The sequence below is a fragment of the Desmodus rotundus genome, chromosome 13 (genome assembly GCF_022682495.2).
Source record: "Desmodus rotundus isolate HL8 chromosome 13, HLdesRot8A.1, whole genome shotgun sequence".
NCBI classification, from domain to species: Eukaryota; Metazoa; Chordata; class Mammalia; order Chiroptera; family Phyllostomidae; genus Desmodus; species Desmodus rotundus.
The window spans coordinates 41,461,159-41,485,983 of NC_071399.1; the positions used below are offsets into that span (position 1 = coordinate 41,461,159).

Here is a 24,825-nt window from a genome sequence, read left to right on the forward strand (position 1 = left end):
TCCAGGTGGCTCACCACTCTTTGAGGCTCGAGGCTCAGTGCTCTGCCCACTTTTACTTTCACTCATTGCTCTGATGTGATTGCTTTGGAGACCTTGATAGTAAGCAAGACTATGGTGACATGAAAGCAGCATGATATAATGGGAAAGAGAAGACTGAAGACCGGAAGATTTGGGTTGGATAGGCCCACCTTGCCACATGGAGGCTGAGGGCTCAGGTGCAGAGGAGGCTGGGAGTCCCAGCCAACCTCTCTCCTGACTCAGTCCTGCATGTGTATGGACAAGCCAGGCTGCTCATCTGAGAATGAGCATTCCCAAACTCCTCATTCCCAAGCCCCACCCACCTTTCACACACCTCAGTTTTTGAATGCAAACGCTGCCATTGGCACTGTCTGCCCAGGAGGATGGACACAGGGGGAGGCCCACGAATGCCCAGCTAATGATGACATTTCCCAGCATCTCCTGTGTCTTGGGTGCATTCATGGGACAAAGTTCTGGTTGATGGGATGTGGTCAAGGTGAGCACAAGTATGGAGTACCCATAAAAGGAAGGGGCATGTCGTTCCATTCCCTGTGTCATGGGTAGGTCTGAGCAACCTTCTTAGGTAAGATGCTGAGGATGAAATAGCCACCAGAAAAGAGGAACCTGGATCCTCATTGAGCCATCATATGAGCCCTCCGTCACCACCCATAGTTAAAGTGAGAGGGAAATTATTTCTGATAAAGGCACAGCATTTTGGGGTCTCATCGATCACAACACCCAAGCCTGTATCCCGACTTACATACTAGTTACTGGATGTGTTTGAATGAAATGGGTCCTTGCCTTTTGTCTACCATATCATCAACTGAATCCATCTAATTTTGAGCAGGAAAAAAAATAAGTAAACCAAAGCTATACTGTTGGTCTGCTAGGACATCTGGACCATTATGGGGTTCCAAAGGATAAGGGAAGGTTAATAAACACTAGCAAGGAGAAAAAAATAAAAAAGAAAGAAAAAACTGGAGAACAAATGAAAAGCCAAGAAAAGGAGATAACCATTACAGTAGCTTCTCATGTGGCGTTTTTAAATTTTCAAATAGATGCAGGTGATTAAGGGGACATTTTAAAAAGAAACATCATTATTTCATTTGATTGTAACAATATTGGTGAATAGGTACCAATACCTTTCAGGTAAGTTAACTCAGGCACAGACACTTGCCCAGGAGTTTGTGTAGCTTTAAGTCCAGAATCTAAGCCTCCTAGGTGCTTTCTCCCATCGAGGATTTTATTCATTTATGTTTATTTTTACTTACTGATTTTAAAGAGAGGAAGGGAGGGAGAGAGAGAAACACTGATTTGTTGTTCCATTTATTTACTCATTTATTGGTTGATTCTGGCATGTGCCCTGACTGGGATCAAACCCTCAACCTTGGCGTATAGGAACGATGTGATGCTCTAACCAAGCATCACTACCTAGCCAGGGCTGAGGATTTATCTTTTTTAGCCATCTTTGTTCCCAGGTTATTGGCTTCAAGACAGAGACTCCTCAGTGGCCTGCTACTTAATCCTACTCTTTTAAAAACTCACATCCATCACAATACTACCATTCTGAAATCTATAGGCATTGCTAGTTGCTTACAAAACAATATCTAAAACCCTCAGCCTAGAGTCTAACATGGAAAAATGTAACAGTGGGAAATTGTAACCCTCCCCACCATTCTTTCAACATTGTTTCTGTAAGTGCCCACTTTGACTAATATGTAGCTTACAGATAAACAGCATGTTTGTATAAGAATCCTAGGAATGAACTTCAAAATATACAGACTCCAAGCTTCAGGCATCCCAGCTTCAGGAGATTTGACCTCCTTCATCCATGCAGCCAGGCTGATGTGAAGCTGAGATGACCTGAAGCCAGGATGACACACACCAGACCATCACTTGCCTTATCCCAATGGACTGTGCTCATCTGCGAAAAGAACTTTTCAACCCCTTGATTTCTTTGTTCTGTCCCCATCTTTCTCCTTATAAAAACCTCTGTCTCCCCTGAGAGGTAGAGATGAGCTTTGAGACATGAGTCCCCATCTTCCAGGTGGCCAGCATCTGAATAAACCACTTCCCTTTACATCAGCAAGTGCTTCTTGAGTTTTGGCTTTCACAGAGGCGGGCAGCCAAACCTGCCTTTGGTTACAAGAGGTCCAGGCTCTCTATAACCTGACCCAAACGTGACTTTCCCATCACTCCCTACACAAACCTTTATCTTAAACTGGCTTATTTGTCTTTTCCCAGCACTCTGCACACCTTCCTGCTCCAGTGATTTTGCTCACATAATTCCACCTCTCCAGTGTCATCTGCTTTCCACCCTGCATGATCAAAGCTTACTTATCATGGAAATGTTATTTTATCACCGTCTTTTAGACTCTGTCTCCCCTATCTCATTATTGTACCTCCTCCCAACTCTCTGTCAGCCACTCCTGGTAGACAGCACAGCCCTTCTTCCCACTTGCTACAACGGTATCCATTGTTTGCGATTTGATTGATTTATAAGGAGAAATAAACTTCAGGGGGCATTTTCACCTCCAGGGCCCAGCCAAGAAGGTGACTGTGGCCTCCGAGTGGCACTGCCCAGGAGTGTGGAGGTGAAAGAGGGTGTGGCACCACTGAGTGGTGTGTGCGGTATTTATTGCTGGTACGCTCAGTACCCTTTCTCACCTCACCTGCCCATGCCTACTCTGTACCCTGCACCCACAGGTTCTACTTTTGGCAAACTGATGCTGACTAGCAGGGCTTGTTATCATCCTTTCCAGGGAAAACTGCATTTTAATAGATAACTTCCTTGTCTTTGGGGTAGAAAGGCTTGCTCAGAATCCCTACCAAGTAGGGTGCCTGCATACTAGCAACAGAACACTTATCCCAGGTGCACACTTACTGGTTATCATGGCCACAAGATCCACTCCACCTCATGATGAATGGCCTCATCCTACCCATAGCTGACAGTCTGCTGCTGGGATTATCCTCAAGGTGCCCAGCTCTCCCAGAGCCAAAGGTGGACCCATTTCAACCATTCAGACACAGCCTTCCTAGAATCTGCAGCTTGAACAGAGGTAAAGACTGAACATGCTGGTGACACATCCAGGCTGGTGGCTGAGCTGAGGCAAGATGGAGGAGCAGTGCTGATGCCCAGATGCCTCATCAATTTTGTGGGTGTGCTTATATCTATCCAGTAAACCCCCTTTTACCTAAAAGAGCCAAGTTTAGTATCTGTTGCTTATAATCAAGAATCTTTACTGATAGAAAGCCATTTCACTCAAAAATAATTTACTAAATTCTTGTCATGCACTCGGCACCAAGACAGATGTCACACTTTCATACAGGTGCAAGGACCAGTGCTACAGTCCAGGAGGTTTGATCTGCTATTAGAAAAATAATAGAATGCAAAGGATAACAGTCACACATGAACAGAGCTACAGGGATGCAGTGGAAGGGTGGCTGTCACCCAGGGTGAGGGTGGGTGACTGGAAAGACATCATAAGAGGAAGGTGATATTTGATTAGCAGGATTTCACCTGGTAGAAAATGGGGAGGGGGGTACTATAGGAAGAAGGAATAGCATGAGCAACAGCAAGGAGATGGCAAGAGTGAGGGGCAGGGGTGGGGTGGGTAATGTGTCTCATCACATTAAGAATCTTAATATGACTGGAGTTCAGGTATAAGGAGTAGGAAGGAGATGATCTAAAAAGGCAAATTGGGGTCAGGGTATAAAGGACATGGAATGGCCCTGTAAGGTCTTCATTCTTCAGTGTTGGGAGCTATTGAAACATTTAGAGAGTGCAGCAAGGAGCTTTGTATTCTTAAAACTCCTTTTGGAAGGCAGAGAGTAAGAAGGAGGTACCAGCAAGAGGAGACAGTGATGGGCCAAGGCAGCAGTGACAAAGGTATAGTGGGGGCCCTGATGGAGACATACAGTCAGAGGGATTGGACGGAGTCAAGAATAACTCCAAAGACTTCAGCCACGAAACATGAAGCTTCAGAGTTTGTGGCCTTGCACATTCTGATAACCAGAACAACACTACTGACACAGAGGCCCCTTTGTGTATCTTATTCCTCAGAAGAGCACATTTACCTTTGGCCAAGTCAAGATTCACTCCGAATGAGAATCTGGGGATATAGTTTCTGTCTCTGGGACAGGAAGGGTAAAACTAGACAAACATCTGAGGTTTCTACTTCTCCTCTTGGAAAACAAGTTTTTATCATGAAGAACCATAAAACATTTAACACATTAAGTCCTCCATCACTATTTCAAATTTTCCCCACGCCTCATCAACCTTTAATAGCAAATGAGTAAGATTTGCCAAGGAAACCATGACATTGCAAAGGTATATCTAACTGAAGTCTGTTAATTGTTATACTTATTTAGCTTTTTTACCTTCGTGACATAATTTTTTAAGAGTTTATATTCTTCATAGAACTGCACCTGGACTATCATGTGAAAAACGGGTGCCAACTGGAAGTACTTTGGTTAAAAGCAGTTCCTGCACATCATTGTCTTATGCTAGAAGTAAGCTGGCACAAACAACAAAGGGTTGCTATTAATAGTACAACACAGAATGCAAGCAGGAAACTTGAGCGAAATTATGTTTTTTAAAACCCACTGTTTAGTGCCCAGAAAAGGGACAGACTGTGCAGCATCTGTGCTGGGGGGATATGGAACTAATAAATCATTGCCATTTTTACTACGCATAGACAGAATATCATAGTACATTCAAAGCCAAACATTTGTTGTCCAAGAAAAATGATTTACATTCCGGGCCTTTTTTTTCAGTCAATTTGAAATTTTATGTATTTAGGCATCTGAAATGATTTTATTCACCTAACTCTCCTGTAATCATTAACAGGTTTTTTTTTTAATTTGGGCGTTAAATTTATGAATTAAATATTATATAAATACAATACACATCCTTATGTTAAAATATAAAACACAAAGTCCAATTTGCAGACATAACACATAAGACTGGGATGAAAAAAATGATACTTTGAGGCATGCAAAAAAACCACTACTGGTTTTGAAAAACTACTAGAGAAGCTAGAATACTAACTTTTATTATCAACCAAAGAAATCAGTAAGAAAAGCTTATCTTTTAGTCAAATTAATTTTATCAGAATATCAAAGCAACTTTATAAACGACCCCATCAATGACAGTACAATATCCTTCTTCAACCAATAATCTTACGACGATTTCCTAAGCCTCAGTCACACTTGGCCACACTATTTGCTCTGGAGTACATTAGTGTAATAAAAAGGGGTTTCTCAATAGTAACACAGGCAGTTCCACTAATCAGATTATCATCATAATGTATTGACAGTAAGAGAAGTCACAGAAAACAAGGACTGACAGTAATACTGTTTCAGTATTCAAAGAACAATGGACTACTTATTTTGGCACGCCACAATCAATTTACTTACACACTCTTTCAGAAAACTGGCGAAATTCAGGAAGCAGAGTGAGAAGGGCTAAAACGTATTTGGAGCCTTCTGAACAGTCAATGGCATTCAAATTTTTGTCCTAGGACTTGAAAAGTTACAGACATGGTCCTGCCAATTGTGAGATGCTCTCTCCGACACAGACCACCCACAACTACGGATTTTCCATCTGGTGAACAAAACAGACAGCTCCCTAATTATTTTTAAAAAGGATATTTTCCTCCTAACATACTTACTTTATTTGTCTGTGACCTGGAACTTAATGGAAAACCTGGTGTATGCCAATTTCACTTCTTGTAATAAAACATCATATTTTATTATTTTGACTGGGGTTTTTTAAAAGGCTCTAAGATAGAGGTTATTACCCCCAGAGCTTATATACCAAACCACTAAGACAATTCCAATAAACAACTGTTCTCTCTGAACAGAGAATATCTTGTTTAAATACTAATCACTGAAGTTTTCTCTTACAACCAATATAATGAAAATAAGAGGGACATTATTTTCAACTGGGCACCCATACTGCTGGTGTCAAAATCTATGGCTTTTCCAAAAAGATGGCCGCCTCTGCCAAAAGCATACTCAGAAATGCCAAATGTAATTAAAATCTGGCACCTGTCTTGGGCACCAAATTTGCTTTTAATATCTCCATGTTGAAATGTGTCTTAGCTTTGAGAGGACATAAGATGCTTCTTGCCCTCTGCCCTTCATAAAAACGCTCGTGTGGAAAAATTGATGGCTGTTATCCCAAAACTTACTTTTTTTTTTATATCTTAACTATCCTAAATTTTCTCTTTCCCTGAATCTGTTTGTTTAATTAGTCCCAAGGGAATTAGCATACATTCCCATCACACATTTTCTTTTAACCTCAGGAAAAACAGGCAGTGAAATAAGTTCTTCCTAATATGGAATTGCGTTTGGAGGGTGGCAGTATGACGTGGATAGATTTCGCAAGGTTTAGACACTACAGAATTGGGAGGCTACAGGTGAGGGTGGGGTGCTTTCAGAGGTTCTTCAGAGATCAGAGCAATAAATCTTGATTTGATGAACACTGTCCTGACTGCTCTCTATGAACAAGTTTGTGCCTCAAATATTGTTTTACTGAGCTAGGGCTCTCAAAGTCTAAAGTCTTCATTCTCAAAAGAATCTGTAGCATTTCCCAAGAAGAAAATCCATTTTCTCTCACAAGCCTTTCACATACTTCATACCTGACTCCACTTAGGTGAGGAGGGAGTGATCCTTGGGCCTAGCCATCACTTTGGAAGGGTAAATTTATTGCACAGATCAGCCCCAACAAGACCAATGGACCAAAAGGCCAGTGTATGAGATGGCCTAGGATCAGGCTCCCTGGAACAGAAGGTCCTGGGCAGGGGCCCTGCCTGCCTTGCTCATCACTACACCCAGGGCTTAGACGAGTGCCTGCCACAAAAAGGGTGCTCAGTAAATGCCTACTGAAAGAATGGTCAGCAGATCCTCTGTGCACATGCCTTTATAAACAGCAGTTTATATTATAAGACCCCTAGGCTTCAATGGTAAAAGGAACCTGATTAGGTAAATTTTAAATCACTGCAAGTGCAAGAAGGCACCCTTCTGGGATTTGTTAGGGGGTGTGGACACATAGATGCTCCGAACTTTGCACTTGCCAGCCTCCCTCTTTAGAAGCGCTATCAGCAATACCACTTACCCCAGGCCACCCTAAGCTCCTAAAACATACCACTCTTGATCAGAAGTGGAAAAAGGGTAAAGGAGTGTGACAGACAACTTAAGGCACAAATAGATTTTACTATTAAATAACACAGAAAATCCACAAAAGCAGAGCTTAATTAATGAAAGGGTTCTGCTAAAAATAATTCACTAGAAGTTGCTTCCTTGCAAGTGAAAATGAAATTTTCCATTTCATTTTCAGGAAAGGACTTGCAAATGACAGGGCCTCAGGAGAGCTCACAAAAGGGCATTTAACCCCATAATGTCCCAGGTGGCTGCTTTGACTACACCCAACCACCCTGTAACAGCGTGTTCACAGGAGGAGAATCAACTTAGTTTAAACTAGGGAGCTCCACAGACACAGGAGCTTGTGAATAGCCCACACATTCTTAAAGAAAACCATCTATCTAGATCAGAAATTCCTCCAAGATAGTATTTTTTCCAATTTACTTTTTACTGCAACCCACAGGAAGCAATATATTTTATATTCAAAGCCCATAAACACACATACACACACTCCACATATTAAAAGAAACAAACATTTTATTAAGATAAAATACTACGTGATGTACTCTGAATAGAACAGTTTCACCTTGGCTGGTGTGGCTCAGTGGACTGAGTGCTGACCTGCAAACCGAAAGACTGCTGGTTCAGTTCCTGGTCAGGGCATATGCCTGGGTTGCAGGCCAGGTCCCCAGTTGGGGGCCTCTGAGAGGCAACTGATCCATGTTTCTCTCCCTATTTTTCTCCCTCCCTTCCTTGCTGTCTACAAAATAAATAAATAAAATCTTAAAAAAAAAAAACCACTTTGAGTAGAACAGTTTCTATTCTGTTATAGTTTATTTTTCTGAAAAATATTCACACTATTTGATTGGATTTTTTAAAGTACATTTTATTGATTATACTTTTATAGTTGTCCCAATTTTTTCCCTTTTGCCCCTCTACCAGGTATGCCCCTTCCCTCCAGCAAATCCCCCCTTAGTTCATGTCCATGGGTCGTGCATATAAGTTCTTTGGCTTCTCCATTTCCTATACCATTCTTAACATCTCCCCACCTATTTTGTACATACCAATTATGCTTCCTTTTTTTAAAGATTTAATTTATTTACTTTTAGACAGGGGAAGGCAGGAAAAAAGAGAGGGAGAGAAACATCAATGTGTGGTTGCCTCTCAGAAGCCTGCAACTGGGGACCTGGCACACAACCCAGGCAGGTGCCCTGACTTGGAGTAGAACTGAGACCCTTTGGTTTGCAGTCCTGCGCTCATTCCACTGAACCACACCAGCCAGGACCCAATTATGCTTCTTAATCTTTGTACCTTTTCCCCCATTCTCCCTCTTTCCTCTCCCTGCTGATAATCCTCCACGTTATCTCCATTTCTGATTCTTTTTCTGTTGTAGTTGTTTGCTTAGTGTTGGGAACTGCCCTGCCTGGTTTCAGAGACTGTAACCCTCCATGGCTAAGGCTGAGTGAAAGACCTTGAGACCCTAAGCCACTAAGGAGACAAAGCTTATCTCCCTGGCAGGAGCACTGCCTCTGCACACTTTACTTCACCCTGCCTGGCCCCCAGTGCATGACCGGTTTGCCAATGACGGGTAAGATTCCTCAAGGGAGGGATGACCTAAGATAGGCACGGTCATGAGGGGGCCCTCAGGGAAGGACTTGGGGGGCTATGGAGAAAGGGGGTGATGGACCCTCACCCCCCGGCTTTGACATGACCTGAGTCCTCATTCTGTCTGCAAGAAGTCTCCTAATCTCTTGGCTGCATTACTTTCCCTGCTCAACCTAAGCCTGAAACAATGCTGGAGGTGGGTGCAGCCCTGTGCTGGAAAGGGCAGGTTCCCTGGGGGCGATCAGACCTAAGAAAGAATGTATGAAATCCTATGAAACCTGCTTTGCTAATACCCTCAAATTTAAATGATAAGGGTCTAAGCATGAAATGAGTTTGTTTCCCCAAAGTTTCATGGTCCTTTAGCTATCTGACCCTGACTCAAAATAAACTGTCACGAGTTTTTTGAATGTTATCTATTTGATTACTACTTCCTGACAATGATTGATGAGCTTTCCATATATGTCCTGTATTCCTATGCAAATTAAGCCAATAAAAGCCTATCAAGGCAAGGGTCAGGGCACTCTCCCCTCGAGAGAGTGGCCATGCCATCCCTATCCTCCACAGGACTCGGTACTCCATGTGAATTTGTGTCGTCTCAGCCACAACACCGAGGACACTGCTTGCTAGTGATCGTGTCAGCTTAGTTTGTTTTTGGTTTTTTTAGATTCAGATGTTGACAGTTGTGAGTTTGTTATCATTTTACTGTTCATAGTTTTGATCTTATTTTTCTTAAATAAGTCCCTGTAACATTTCATATAATATGGGCTTGGTGATGATGAACTCCTTCAGCTTTACCTCGTCCTAGAAGAACTTTATGTACCTTTCAATTCTAAATGATAGCTTTACTGGATAGAGTAATCTAGGTTGTAGGTTCTTGTTTTTCATCACTTTGAATACTTCTTGTCAGCCCCTTCTTGCCTGCAAGGTTTCTTTTCAGAAATCAGATGACAGTCTTATGGGAACTCCTTTGAAGGTAACTCTCTGCTTCTCTCTTGTTGTTTTTAGAATTCTCTTTATCTTTAACCTTTGGCATTTTAATTATGATGTGTCTTGGTGTGGTCCTCTTTGGGTCCAAATTGTTTGGGACTCTCTGTGCTTCCTGGACTTGTATGTCTATTTCCTTCACCAAATTAGGGAAGGTTTCTTTCATTTTTTTTTCAAATAAGTTTTCAACTTCTTGCTCTTCCTCTTCTCTTTCAGGCATCCCTGTAATTTGGATGTCTGCACTTTTGGAGTTGTCCCAGAGACTTCTTATTCTCTCATCTTTTTAAATTATTCCTTCATTCTGTATTGGATGACTGTTTATTTCTTCCTTATGTTCCAAATTGCTGATTTGAACTCTGATTGCTGATTTAGAGTGGCTCCCTTCCCTTCACTGTTGGTTCCCTATGGATTTTTCTTTGTTTCACTTAGTGTAGCCTTCATTTCTTCCCTTATGTGTTTGCCATATTCAACGAGTATCCCCAGTGTTTTGAACTCTGCGTCTGATAGGTTGGTTATGTCTGTTTCGCTTGGTTCTTTTTCTGGAGTTTTGATCTGTTCTTTCATTTGGGCCATATTTCGTTGTCTCCTCAATTTGGCAGCCTCCCTGTGTTTGTTTCTGTGTATTAGGTAGAGCTGCTTTGACTCCCTACCCTGGCGTACCTGATACATTGTAAGGGGTAGAGCCTTAAGTATTCACCAGGGTGGGGCAACCCACTTCGCCACTTTGTGGCACTGTATGTGGGGGAGGGCTTAGAGAGGGAACTCTGTCACTTGCTCAGCTCTCACTCCATATCAGTACTTACCCCACTTCCCATATGCGACTGGTACCCTTCTAGCTTCTGCCCTGGTGCTGAATCCCAGAGTGGGTTGGTTTGTGTACATTCTAGGACCATGAGGGTCCTTTAAATGGACTCCCTTGGGAGACTGGCAATTTCTTCTGCCACTGCACCCCCTCTGGTTTTTACAGCCAGAAGCTATAAGGCTTTATTTTTTTCAGCACTGGAACTGGAAACCTGAGCTGTGTGGTCTGGCCTGGGGCTGGGAACACTTCCTCCCCAAGTGTCTCACCCAGTTTTATCCACCACACATGAGTGTGGGACTGCCCATTCTGCAGGCTGCCACCCCAGATGCCTTGCCGCCACTACCTCATCACCTCCACAACACATCCTCTCTGCCCCAGCTCCCCAACTCCACCCCTCCTACCCATCTGGATGAATATTTCTTCTTAAATCCTTGGTTGTTGGACTTCCATACAGTTCAATTTTCTGGCACTTCTGGTTATTACTGACTTTGGAGTTAGTTGTGATCCTTCTTATAGTACTGCAAGGAGGTGAAACATGTCTAACTATACCTCCACCTTGGCCGGGAGTCTAGTTCATTTTTTTAAGTACTCAAACTGACCCAATAAATTAATTTCCAGCTCCCTAATGGGTTGGGAGTCCCGATCGAAAACACCATTGCTTTAGTAGCATGGGAAATTTAGAGTGGCAGTGGAGCACAGGAGGCCAGGGGGCAATGAAATCTCCAGCCTCTTTTGTAATGGCCATGGACTCCCAAGCAGAGCCTCTGTGGCCTCTGAGCCTGGAAGTCTTGAAGACAGTAGATAATTTGCTGCAGTGTGGAATTTGTTTTGAATATTTCAACAATGCAATAATGATTCTTCAGTATTTGTATAACTATTGTTCTCCCTGTATAAGAAAATTTTTGTGTCATAAAACACAAGGTCCAACTTGTTTTGTGACAGTCACAGAGTTGGAAAATAACTGTATAATAAATGAACTGGTAAAAAGCTTGAATTTTGCATGAAGTCATTTGTACAGTTTGCCTTAGAATCAGCACCCATTTCTCCTGCCTCCTTCTCTGAAAGAACCTTAGTGTCAAAGTATACACTCCTGTAGCCTTCAGACATTCTTTAAAGCAAGGAAGTAGGTTAATGGAGAATTTCTTGATTAGACAAACTGGTGGTTCTATATCAGAATTGTTGATAAACAAGAATGAAAGCAAATTCAGCCCTCAAAAAGAGGTGAGCACTTCTGCAAAAACCAAAGAGACACCTTCTTCAGAAAAGACAGCTTCATGCATTGCAGATGCTAATGTTCCTGAGGCACCCTCTACAGTGACTTTGAAACAAGTTACTAAAGTGGACTGTCCTGTACGTGGGGTTAATATTCTAGAAGATCACATTAATAAGCATTTGTACAACTGTTTATCATGTGAAGAGAAAAAGGAAAGCCTCACCTCTGTTCACAAAAGGAAGCCACTGCCCAAAACTGTATATAACTTGCCATCAGATCACAACTTAAAGAAAAAGCTGAAACAGCATGTAATATCTACTGAAGGAACAGATCATTAAAAGGCACCAAGAATTTGTACATACGTACAATGCCCAATAGTGTGATGCTGTGCATCCTTAATCAGCTGCTGAAATAATTAAAGAAATTGAAAATACGGAGAAGACTAGGATGCATCTTGAAGCTAGTAAACTCAAAGAAAACACAATGGTTTTTACAAAGGACCAAAGAGAAAAGAAAACATGAAATTCACAGCAAATGTTGTAAAAAACATCAGAATAAATTTCCTCTTCTGGTGGGTCAGGTGAAAACAGGATACAAGAAAACTGTTGAAAAGAAAAAAGAAAAAGAAAATGATCTACAGAAAAGCTATTCTCTGTATTCATGGAACAGGAAGATAATAAAATGAAATTCTCAGATATGCCCTCAGTAACCACTTCACTCAATCAAAACTGGACTCCTTAGGAAAAATAGAGCCTGATAAAACCTGATGATTCTTCTAGTTGTACTGATAATTCAAGAAGAAGCTTGAGAGATCGAACATGGCAGAGTAAGTGGAAGCTACACTAACCTCCTCCCAGGACCAATCTGGAATTACAATTAAATTGTAGAGAAATCATCCTGAAAAACCAACTAAATAGTAGCTGGAAACAAGCCTTATAACCAAAGAAAGGACTTATGGAAGAAACCACTTCACCACAAAGAGACTGGTAGGGAGTGCAGAGGTGGAACAAGAGGCCTGGCTGGACTGCAACAGGCAGCAGCTGAAGTTCCAGAGAGATAGATCAGCAGCCGGGTCATTCCCCCTGAGAAGTTTGGGGTCTAAATCCCAAGCAGGGCTCCCCAGTGTACAACAACAAGCTGCAAAGGAACCCAGATAACATCCAGCTGTGAAAAGCAGCAGGGTTTCTGTCTGCCAAGGAATGAGGGCTACATATGCAGAGAGCCTCTTACAAGGCCAATGTACACAATTTAATTTGCAGCCACTTAACCTGGGCTCCAGCAGAGGGAGGGCAGATTGGACTAGAGATGCTTGAGGAGAGTCTGGGGTTGGTGGCTACGGGGAGAGAACTAAGGAAACAACTGCCAGGATTCCTGTGCTCAGTCATTCACCATACTGCAGAGATCATCTTTCTCAGGCAAAGCATTCCTCTCCAAATGGCATCAGCTTGAGAAGAAGCAATAGTCACACCTGCAAGAATTACTCTGTTCCACACTGTGGAGCTTCAGCCAGGCTGCTGAGTACAGCTTGCGGCTATATCATTGATGAGTTTAACAACTAAGGCAGCTCTCTGGGAGCTCTATGAGACTTCAGTGACCCTCCCCAGGGCACACTGCTGATAAAAACCAGCTTGGTGTGCAGCCTGGTTCTTTCTACACACAAACGGGCCCAGTAGAGGGAGCCGCATGCTGTGGATCACTGATAGCTCCAAACAGGTTAACCAGGGCCAGTCACAAGTAGTGTCTGACAAAGGCCTACACCACAGTCTTTGCAGATTTACCTAATATATAGAAACAAATACAAAGAAGCAGAAAGGGGAAGGCAAAAAAAAACCAAAAACAAAACAGGCCCCAAATGAAAACAAGAGAATTCTCCAGAAGAGCTATATAAATGGATGTAAGCAATTTATCAGATACAGTGTTTATAGTAATGATTATAAGGATATTCAACAGCTTGGAAAAAAACCCCACAGAAACAAAAAATGACCAGTCAGAAATAAAGAATGCAATATCTGAAATAAGTAATCTACTGAAAGGAATAAATAGCAGGTAACATGAAGAAGAGGAACAAATCAGTCATTTGGAAAATAAGGTATATAAAAAAAAACACCCAGGCAGAGCAGGAAAAAAAAAAAGAAGAATTTAAAAATAGTGAGGAGACCTTAAGAAACATTTTGGACAACATGAAGCATAACAACTGCATCATGGAAATACAAGAAGCAGACAACAAGCAAGGGATCGAGAACCTATTTGAAGAAATAATGACTAAAAACTTCCCTAATCTGGTGAAGGAAAAACAAACAGGTCCAGGAACCTCAAAGAGTCCCAAACTAGTTGGACTCAAAGAGGTCTGCCTACACTAAGAAATGTCATAATTAAAATGACAAGGCTTAAGAGAAGAAGAGAATCCTAAAAGCCACAAGAGAAAGGCAGGTAGCTATATACAAGGAAGCCCCAATTAGGCTGTCCTTTGATTTCTCAACAGAAACATTTCAGGCCAGAAGGGAGTGGAGTGAACTCTTCAAGGTATTGAAAAGCAAGGACCTACACCAAGGCTACTTTACCCAGCAAGGCTATCATTTATATATGAAGGAGAAATAAGGAGCTTTCCAGACAAGAAAAAACTAAAGGAGTTTGTTAACATCAATCCAGTACTGCAACAAATGTTAAAAGGCTCATTAAGAAGAAGAAGGAGGAGAAGAAGGAGGAGAAGAAGGAGAAAGAGGAGGAGGATGAGAAGAAAAAGAAATATCTGAAAATAGTTTAAAAATAAAATGGCACTAAATACGTATCTATTGATAATCACCTTAAGTGTAATGGCTTAAATGCTCCAGCCGAAAGACATAGGGTAGCTGAATGGATAAGAAAACAAGACTCATATATATATGCTGCCTCCAAGAGACACATCTTAGATTGAAACATATACACAAACTAAAGGTAAAGGGATGGAAAAAGATATTTCATGCAAATGGAAAGGAAAAAAAGGTGGGATAACAGTACTTGTATCTGACAACATAGAGTTAAAACCAAGGCTATAGAGACAAAGAAGAACACTACATAATGGTAAAGGAACAATCCACAAGAGGATATAACCCTAGTAAATGTTTATGCACCCAGCATATAAGTAACTAAATACGTAAAGCAAATCTTGATGGACATAAAGGGAGAGATTGACGGGAAGACAGTCATAGTTGGGGATTTTAACACCCATTGACTTCAAAGGATAGATCTTCCAGACAGAAAATCAACAAGGAGACAGTGGCCTTAAATGACACAGTAGATCACAAGGGGCAAACACAAGGCCCTTGGGCCAAATCTGGCCCTCCACCTTGTTTTATCTGGCCCAGCACCTTGTGTCTACCCGGCTGCAGCACTGAGCTCTCACTTAACTGTTACGGAGTGGTTACATTTATACAGTCCTAAAATTATATTCGGCCCTTTGAAGGCAACCACAAGGTTGACATAGCCCCCAGTGAAAATGAGTTTGACCCTCAGACAAGGGCCTGATCTCCAAAATATATAAAGAACTCACACAACTGCACTCCAGGAAGACAAACAACCCAATTAAAAAATGGGCAAAGCACTTGAACAGACACTTCTCCAACGATGACACACAGAGGGCCCAGAGACATATGAAAAGATGCTCAGCATCACTGGCCATCAGAGAGAGGCAAATTAAAACCACAATGAGGTACCATCTCACACCGGTCAGAGTGGACAACATAAACAAATGAACAAACAAATGTTGGAGAGGATGCAGAGAAAAGGAAACCCTAGTACATTGTTGGTGGGAATGCAGACTGGTGAGGCCACTGTGGAAAACAGTATGGAATTTCCTCAGAAAACTAAAAATGGAACTCCCCTTTGACCCAGCATTCCACTGCTGGGATTATACCCTAAGAACACTGAAACACCAATCCAAAAGAACCTATGCGCCCCAATGTTCATAGCGGCACAATTTACAATAGCCAAGTACTGGAAGCAACCTAAGTGCCCATCAGCAAATGAGTGGATCCAAAAACTATGGTACATTTACACAATGGAATTCTATGCAGCAGAGAGAAAGAAGGAGCTTATACCCTTTGCAACAGCATGGATGGAACTGGAGAGCATTATGCTAAGTGAAATAAGCCAGGCGGTGAGGGAAAAATACCATATGATCTCACCTTTAACTGGAACATAATCAACAAAAGAAAAAAAGCAAACAAAATATAACCAGAGACATTGAAGTTAAGAACAATCTAACAATAGCAAGAGGGGAGTGGGGAGGGAACAGTGCGGAGAGGCGTTTACAGGAACTACTATAAAGGACACATGGACAAAACCAAGGGGAAGGGTGGAGGCGAGGGAGGGAGGTGGGTTTGCCTGGAGTGGGGTGGAGGGATGGGGAGAAAAGGCATAGAACTGTCATTGAATAACAATAAAAAATTTTTTAAAAAAAGAAAGAAGAAAGAAAATGAGTTTGATGCCCCTGCACTAGATCAAATGGATTTAATTGATATCTTCAGAGTATTTCATCCCAAAGCAGCAGAATATATATACTTTTCAAGTGCACATGGAATTTTTTCTAGGAAAGACCACATGCTAGAACACAAAACAAATCTCAATAAATTTAAGAAGATTGAAATCATATTAAGAATCTTCTGGACTTCTCACCAAGATGGAGGCATAGGTAGATACACTGTGCCTCCTCGCACAACCAAAACAAGGACAACAACCAATTTAAAAACAAAAATCAACCAGAACTGACAGAAAATCGAACTGCATGGAACTCCAACAACCAAGTAATTAAGGAAACATTCACCCAGACCTGTAGGAGGGGTAGCGATGGGCTGCGGAGTGGAGAGGATGTGCCACAAGGCAGGGCTGGCTAAACAGGAAACTAAAGACTCAAAGCAAGCTGGAAATTACTGTGGGTGTTGTCATGGGGGGAGAAACTCCCAGTCTCATACGAGAGAGTTCATTGGAAAGTCGGGCTACAGCGGAGTAAGACAGCCTCATTGTTATCGCTCTGACCCCTCTCCCACAGACAATGCCATAACCCAGAAAAGACGGTTGCCTTGCCTGGGTGAATACCTCAGGCCCCACTCCCTTAAAACAGAACAGGTGCACTGAGACACAGAAATATGGCCCAAATGGAAGAACAAATCAAAACTCCAGAAAAAGATCTAAGCAACGAGGAGATAGTCAACCTATCTGATGCAGAGTTCAAAACACTAGTAATCACAATGCTCACAGAACTGATTGAGCTTGGTCACAAAATGGAGGAACAAATGAAGGCTACCCAAAGTGAAAGGAAGCAAAACATATAGGGAACCAACAGTGATGGGAAGGAAACTGGGACTCAAATCAATGGATTGAACCAGAAAGAAGAAATAAACATTCAACCAGGACAGAATGATGAAACAAGAATTCAAAAACATGAGGAAACTCTGGGACACCTTTAAACACTCTAACATCAGAATCATAGGAGTGCCAGAAGGAGAAGAACAACAGCAAGAAGTTCAAAACTTACTTGAACAAATAATGAAGGAAAACTTCCCCAATCTGGTGAAGGAAATAGACTTCCAGGAAGTCCAGGAAGCTCAGATGGTCCCAAAGAAGCTGGACCCAAGGAGAAACACACCAAGACATATCATAATTACATTAGCCAAGATTAAAGAGGAGAGAATCTTAGAAGCAGCAAGAGAAAAGGACACAGTTACCTACAAAGTAGTTCCCATTAGACTGTCAGCTGATTTCTCAAAAGAGACCTTACAGGCAAGAAGGGGCTGGAAAGAAGTATTTGAAGTCATGAAAGCCAAGGACCTACATCCAAGATTGCTCTATCCAGCAAAGCTTTCATTTAGAATGGAAGTGCAGATAAAGTGCTTCCCAGATAAGGTCAAGTTCAAGGAGTTCATCATCACCAAGCCCTTATGACATGAAATGGTAAAGGGACTTATCTAAGAAAAAGGAGAAGATGAAAACTATGAACAATAAAATGACAACAAACTCACTACTATCAACTGAATCTAAAAAAAGTGAAAAGAAAAACTAAGCAAACAAGTAGATCAGGAACAGAATCAGAGAAATGGACATCACATATGGAGGTTTTTCAGTGGGGAGGGGGAGGGGAAAGGTACATGGAATAAGAAGCATAATTGGTAAGCATAAAATAGATGGGGAGAAGTTAAGAATGGTATATGAAACAGAGAAGTCAAAGAACTTATATGTAAAACCCATGGACAGGAACTAATGGGAGGGAATGCTGGAGGATTGGGGGTACAGGGTGGAGGGGGGATAAAGGGGGAAAAACTGGGAAAACTGTAATAGCATAATGAATAAAATATACTTTAGAAAAAAGAGAAATGCCCCAAATAAATAAAATCAGAAATGAAAGAGGAAAAATAACAACTGACACCAAAGAAATACACAGGCTTGTAAGAAAATATTATAAACTAAATGCCAACAAATTGGACAACCTGGATGAAATGGATAAATTCTTTAAAAATTTTCAAACCAAATCAAGAAGAATCAGAGAATGTGAATTGACAGATTACACCTAGTGAAATTGAAGCACTAATGAAAATTAACTCTCAACAATCAAAAGCTCTGGACCAGATGGATCACTGGGGAATTTTATCAAACATTCTGGGAAGAACTAACACCTCTCTTTCTCAAAGTATTTCTAAAAAGTCAAGAGGAGGGAAGGCTCCCAAGCTCATTTTAGGAGGCCTGCATTATGCTAATTCCAAAACCAGATAAAGACACTGCAGAAAAACAAAATTATAAGCCAATATCCCTGATGAACATAAACACTAAAATCCTCACGAAAATATTAGCAAACCAAATATAGCAATGCATCAAAAGGATCAATACACCATGATCAAGTGGGATTTATTCCTGGAATGCAAGGTTGGTACAACATTCACAAATCAATAAATGTCATTTACCACATAAACAAAATGAAGGATAAGAACCAGATAATCTTATCAACAGATGCAGAAAACGCATTTGATAAAATCCAGCACCAATTTATGATAGAAACTCTTAGCAAAGTGGGAATAGAGGGAACGTACCTAAACATAACGAAGGCCATATATGACAAACCCACTGCCAGCATCATATTCAACAGACAAAAACTACAAGTATTCCCCTTAAGATTGGAAACAAGACAGGGATGTCCACTTTCAAAATCTCTTATTTGACTCAGTACTGGCCCTGGTTGGTGAGGCTCAGTGGTCTGTGCATCGGCCTGGGAACCAAAGATTGCAGTTCAATTTCCACTCAGGGAACATGCCTGGGTATGGGTTAGATCCCTTTTGGGGGGCTTGCAAGAGGCAATCGATCTGTTTCTCTCACACATTGATGTTTTTCTCCCATCTCTTTCTCCCTTCCCCTCTCTCTAAAAATAAACAAAATTTATTAAAAAAGAACACAGTGCTGGAAGTCCTAGCCACAGAACTCAGAGAAGAAGAAGAAATAAAAGGCATCCAAATTGGAAAGGAAGAGGTAAAACTGTCTTTATTTGCAGATGACATGATACTGTACATAGAGAACCCCAAAGATTCCTCCAAGAAACTACCAGAACTGATAAATGAATTCAGCAAACAATCGGGATACTAAATTAATATCCAGGAATCAGTTGCATTCTTATATGCCAAAATCAAACTAAAAGAAAGGGAAATTCAGAAAATGATCCCATTCACAATTGCTTCAAAAAGAATAAAATACTAGGATGTAACCAAGGATGTAAAAGACCTATACTCAGAAAATTATAAGACAGTGAAAAAAAATTGAAGAAGATACAAATAAGGGGAGGCACATACCGTGTTCATGGATAGGAAGAATTAACATCATTAAAATGACCTTACTACCCAAAGCAATTTATAGATTCAATGAAATTCCTATTAGATTCCAGTGATATATTTCACAGAACCAGCACAAATATTTCAAAAATTTATATGAAACCACAAAAGGCCTCACATAGCAACAGCAATACTGAGAAAGAAGATCAAAGTTGGAGGAATCACACTACATAATATCAAACTATAGTATAAGGCCATAATAATCAAAACAGCATAGTATTGGCATAAAAACAGACACACAGATCAATAGAACAGAATAGAGAGCCCAGAAATAAACCCACACATTTACAGTAAATTAACATGACAGAGGAAGCAAGCATATAAAATTCACTAAAGATAGTTTATACAATAAATGCTGTTGGGAAAATTGGACAGATATGTGCAGGAAAATGAAACTAAACCTCCTTCTTAAACCACACACAAGAATAAATTCAAAATGGATCAAAGACTTAAATATTAGACCTGAAACCATAAAAATTATAGAAGGAAACATAGGCAGCAAAATCTCAGACATTGCTCATAGCAATGTTTTATCAGATATATCTCTCCAGGCAAGGGAAACAAAAGAACAAATAAACAAATGAGACTACATCAAACTAAAGAGGTTTTTTACAGCAAAGAAATCATCAACAAAATAAAAAGACAACCCACACAATGGGAGAATGTATTCACCAACACATCTGATAAGGGATTAATATCCAAAACTTACAAAGAACTTACAAAACTCAACACCAAAAAACCCCAAACAATCCAATTACAAAATGGGCAAAGGACCTGAGTAGACATTTATCCAAGGAGAACATACAGATGGCCAGTAGACAAATGAAAAGATGTTCAACATCACTAGTCATCAGAGAAATGCAAATTAAAAGCACATGAGATACCATCTCAAACCTGTCAGAATGGCTATCATCAATAAATCAACAAACAAGTGCTGGCAAAGATGTGAAGGGGAATCTTTTTGCATTGTTGGTGGGAATGCAGATTGGTGCAGCACCTGTGGAAAGCAGTATGGAGATGTCTCAAAAACTCAAAAATGGATCTGCCTTTCAACCCAGCTATCCTGCTTGTGGGAATATATACAAAGGAACCCGAAACACTAATTCGAAAGAACATAAACACCCCTATGTTCACTGCAGCATTATTTACAATAGACAAGACATGTAAGCAGTCAAGTGTCCATCAACAGATGAGTGGATAAAACAACTATGGGACGTTTACACAATGGAATACTACTCGGCTGTAAAAAAGAAGAAATCTTTACTTTTTGACAGTATGGATGGACCTAGAGAACATTATGCTAAATGAATAAGCCAGTCAGAGAAAGACAATTACCATGTGATTTCAGACATATGTGGAATCTAATGAACAAACTGAACTTTCAAGGAAAATGGGGACAGACTCATGGATGGAGAGCAGGATGACAGCTGCAAGGGGGGAGGTTAGGGGGTGGAGGGATTGAGAAAAAAGGACTCATGGACATGGACAACAGTGTGGTGATTGCTGGGGAAAGGGGGTATAAGAGGACTAAACGGTAATGGAAAAAATACAATAAAGATTAAATCAAAATGTAATTAATTTAATTAAATAAAGAAGAAGCTCTTTCTTCACCAGATTCAGATTCATGCAAGAGTTCCAGTTCAGACATTATAAGGGATCTTCTGGGAAAAAAGGAAGCTTGGAAAGCATCACATAAAGATACAAATAAGTGAAAGACAGAATTGCTGCACATGATCAGAAAGTGCTTAGATGGGGCCAAAAAATAAGCACAATAGGAATTAGTGTGGGCTTTGGCTGACTTTTCCAGTCCATGGGACTTTTTGTTCGATCATATTCATAAATGATCCCAAGTAAGGATGCTAAATTCTAAACATTATTTTTAACTGACTTTTCATTCTTCTCTGCCCTTCTGGGAAAACAAATAGTTATAAAACATCCTCACTTGGTCAGTTTCCTTCTGCCTTTAGAACATCACTCTACAAAAATACTAACTTCTCATGTTCACCAGCTTTGCAGATTACACAGGCTTTGGCGAAGGTGTTTTGTTTCCAAATTTCAGAATGTCCTTAAGCCATTATCCTTCTCTTCCATGGAGAAACTTCAAAAAAGGATTCTTCAACCTTTCTACCACAAGGAAAAGCTGAGTTAAGGCCTCTATTTTTAGAAAGGCAGGATGTCGTAACTTACAATCTGCTATAAATTAAACTGGAAGTAATTACTACTTTAATTGCAGCAGAAGGAGTTTGCAATGGAGCAGTGAGACCCAAAACAGGGAGACAGGCAAGTGAATTCATTCAGGTAATACTTGATTATCTACTTGGTTAGGGAGCAGTCACCATGTTGAGCACTGGCAGTGCACAAGTGACCAGAGCCATCTGAAACAGTGGTTCTCAGTGGGGAGGGGAGGCACATTCTGTTGATTGTCACAACTGCAGGTTTGGGGGGTTGCCATTGATATCAATGGGTAGAGGGCCAGGGATGCTGCTAAACATCCTAAAACACACAGGTCAACCTCAATGGAGTGTTTGCTATGCTGCCATAACAAAGTGCCACAGACTGGGTCATTTAAACAAGATAATTTTTTCCTCCCTCACAGTCCTGGAGAGTAGCAGTCCAAGATCAAGTTGTCAGTGGAACTGGTTTCTTCTGAGAGCTCTCTCCTTGGCTTACAGATGGCCACCCTCTCACTGTGTCTTCACGTGGTCCTTCTTCTGTGTTCCTGAATTTGTGTTCTAATCTCCTCTTATAAGGCAACCAGTCATACTGGATCAGGGCCCATCCATAGGGCCTCATTTTATCCCAATTACCATTATAAGACCCTATCTCCAAATATATTCACATCTGAGGTACTGAGGGTTAGGACTTCAACATGAGTAGCATTGGGAGACCCACAACTTAGCCCATAACACCCCAAAATAAAAATGATTCAGTTCATTAAAAAGTTGTCCAGATATACAATGGAATATTACTTGGCCATAAAAAAGAATGAAATCTTACCATTTGTGTCAACATGGATGGACCTAGACATCATTATGCTAAGTGAAATAAGTCAAAGACAAATAGCACACGATTTCACTTATATGTGGAATCTAAAGAATCAAATAAATGAACAAACAAAACAAACAGACTCATGGATGCATAGGACAAACTGAGAGTTGCCAGAGAGGATAAGGTAGAGAGAGCTAGGTAAAAAAGGTAAAGAAATTAAGAATTACAAATTGGCAGTTATAAAATTGTCATGGGGATGTAAAATACAGCATAGGGAATATAGAGATTAATATTATAATAATTATGTATGGTGCCAGGTGGGTAGTAGAATTATTGGGGGGATTTGTAAATTATAACTGTCTAACCAGTATGCTGTATATCTGACAATAACATAAAATTAGTATTGAATATCAACTGTAATATATAATTTTTTTAAAAGTAGATAAAAACATAAAACACCAATGCCCTGAATGATCCAAATTGAGGAGCAACCACTACAGAATGGTGGCTGTTGATGTGCATTCCTTCAACTTCCTTTATTGCACGCCTACATTTTTTTTGCATGCCTAAATTTTAATGTAATTATGAATAAAGATAAAAATTAGATAATTTCCTGCTAACGTGTCAGAAATGCGTCCCTTGGTTAAGACTCCCACCTATCTAAGCAATTCCTTTCTCCTGCTTTTCTTGTTGAAGATGGAGGTGTTGGCAGGAAACCTGAGGACACAGATGATTATGGACACTAGACAACAACGACAGAAACTGCAAATCATGCTGATGAAAAGTCTGTAGATCTAGCCCTGGCTGGTGCGGCTCAGTGGATTGAGTGCCAGCCTGCAAACCAAAAGGTCACTTGTTCAATTCCCAGCCAGGGCACGTGCCTAGGTTGCAGGCCAGTACCCAGAGGTGAGAGGCAACAGATCAACGTTTCTCTCCCTCTCTTTCTCCCTCCCTTCCCCTCTATCTAAAAGTAAGTAAAATCTTTTTTTAAAGTTTTTTTTAAAAAAGAAACTCATGAAGATCTGTAAACTTAAAAATATATATTTTTATTTAGAATACATGGATATAATGCAATCAGTGCTTGGGCTTTTACCACCAGAGCAATATGCAAACTGTGGGTAGGAGTGGGAACCCCCTTCCCACTAGGGGTTGCCTTGGGAAGCAGATAGAAGCACAGTATCCCAAGCCTTCTAGCTCCTTCATATAGACCCACTGCATTTTCTCTCCAAAGTCAAAGATTCTGGGTAAAGAGATGACTCTGGTGACTCCAGGGACAAGTAAGTTCCTAAGGGGAGGAACCCCATGAGCCCAAGGGACAAAGTACTCATGAAGGCCATGCCCAGAGAGCACCTGAGTTCAGTAGATTACAAGTAAGCAACATTCTGGATTTCAACCAGGTAGTGGATTCAAGCAACTCACCCATGACTGCTTCCTGCTCTCCCATACCTGGCTTTGGCTGACAGTGACTGAATATTCCCAGTACCCAGGGCCCTCCTCACAGGATGTACACATTAGCCAAAGTTGCAGTACTGAAGGGTCAGAGTGCACACGAGCTGAGTCCCACCCCCAGTCCCCACAATCAGTGTGAGCTTAACAACCAAACCTACCCACAGTCAGAGATAATAAAATGAGAATTCCTCCTAACAATTTCTCAGAATCATCTTGCATGTGTCTGAGAATTTGGAACCCTTATAGGCCTTTCTCCCAGGGAGGGAGAGGGGTCCTCCTTGAGATGTGTCTTATGGGTTTTCATTATCATAGTTACACATTTTTTGCATTGTTACATTTTATTTTAAAATCCCATTCAAAAGATTGGGGAGTATTGTTTTTAAATTAATTTTAAAAGGCTGAATCTGACATTTAAAAAAAAAACTAATGCAACAATCTCAGAAACATCTCATTCCATTGAGTTCATCTTGGATTTTTTTTAGTTCAGTACTTTCCTCCCTTCTTTTGTTATAGGACTATTTTTAAGAAGTATTTTTTTGTATAATAAAAAATGGTAAGACACATAGTGTCAATACCACAATATAATTAGTAGCTTTGGTCATTTGGTTCCTGCCTTAATCCATTTATAATTTACTTTAATCTGTGTTACAAATAATTACTCATATTTTATTTTTAATTATATTTTATTGATTATGCTATTATAGTTGTCCTGATTTTTCCTCCTTTGCCCGCTTCCACTCAGTAGCCCCTACTCCCTCAGGCAATCCCTCACC

The 24,825-nt window shown here is 40.7% G+C and overlaps 1 protein-coding gene and 1 pseudogene across 7 annotated transcripts in view; one reads left to right on the forward strand and one right to left on the reverse strand.

Annotated features, from left to right (window-relative positions):
- The window catches only part of CLYBL (citramalyl-CoA lyase), a 327,539-nt gene that overhangs the window by 261,809 nt on the left and 40,905 nt on the right, over positions 1-24,825 (reverse strand). The gene's annotated exons all lie outside the window — the stretch shown is intronic.
- LOC112321401 (E3 ubiquitin-protein ligase RAD18-like) lies at positions 11,197-21,397 on the forward strand (annotated as a pseudogene).